Genomic DNA, 1,148 nt, shown 5'->3' on the forward strand with positions numbered 1-1,148 from the left:
CTCAAACCACATTTAAATAATTTTTAGTTGATTTTTGCTTTTGATGCTATAATTGAAAAAAAAAAAAATCAAATTAATAACAGGGAAACATCTGTGCATGCTTTATCAGTTTAAACTACTGGCAGGTCACCTAGAGCAAGTAGATTAAATTTCAGAACAGCCTCACATTATATGTATTGAGTTGTTTTGGCCAAAAGGTGGCAGTATATCATCACTTCTTTCTGCAGTTTCACTGTGAAGCAGGGCAATCATTTTACCCAACCACTTTCACAAAATTGCACTCTATAAGTGCAGCGTTAAATGGCACAATACTTTCAAGACATACATATTTTGTGCCATTTCAGATATTTACCACGTAGCTTACCTGCATGGTTTGATTTGCTTTAATATCCCGCAGTTAAAAATGTCAATGAAGACTGTCGTAAGATACACAAGATAATAAAAAGGTACAAAACTGTCGCTGGAGTGATACTCTTTCAAAAGGTACTATTATTTACACTTTATAGATTATTTGCACCATTTAGTGCCCAAAAAAAGGTACAAAGATGTTCTTTTTAGCTTTTGTGCCTTAGAATACCGCCCTAGTGATAGCTTTGTACCTTTTTTCTGATTGTAAACCAAATGTACAATATCAAATGGTGAACATATTCACACTAAGCTGCTTTGATTGCTACAACTGGTTTCTATGTAATTTTTTTTTTTTTTGTGATTTCAGCATATGCTAGTTAGGTATGTTTTGAAGCATGGCAGCTGGTCATGAGTTGGTTTAAGCTGGTTTACAGCCCAAACCAGCTAATGACCAACTAAGGACCATCTTAAACCTGCTCATGACCAACTAAGGACCAACTTAAACCAACCAAGGACCAGCTTAAACCAGCTCATGACCAAAATAAGGACCACCCTAAACCAGCTCATGACCAACTAAGGACCATCTTAAACCAGCTCATGACCAACTAAGGATCAACTTAAACCAACCAAGGACCAGCTTAAACCAGCTCATGACCAAAATAAGGACCACCCTAAACCAGCTCATGACCAACTAAGGACCATCTTAAACCAGCTCATGACCAACTAAGGATCAACTTAAACCAACCAAAGACCAGCTTAAACCAGCTCATGACCAAAATAAGGACCACCCTAAACCAGCT

Source organism: Garra rufa, chromosome 21, assembly GCF_049309525.1.
Source record: "Garra rufa chromosome 21, GarRuf1.0, whole genome shotgun sequence".
Classification (NCBI taxonomy): Eukaryota; Metazoa; Chordata; class Actinopteri; order Cypriniformes; family Cyprinidae; genus Garra; species Garra rufa.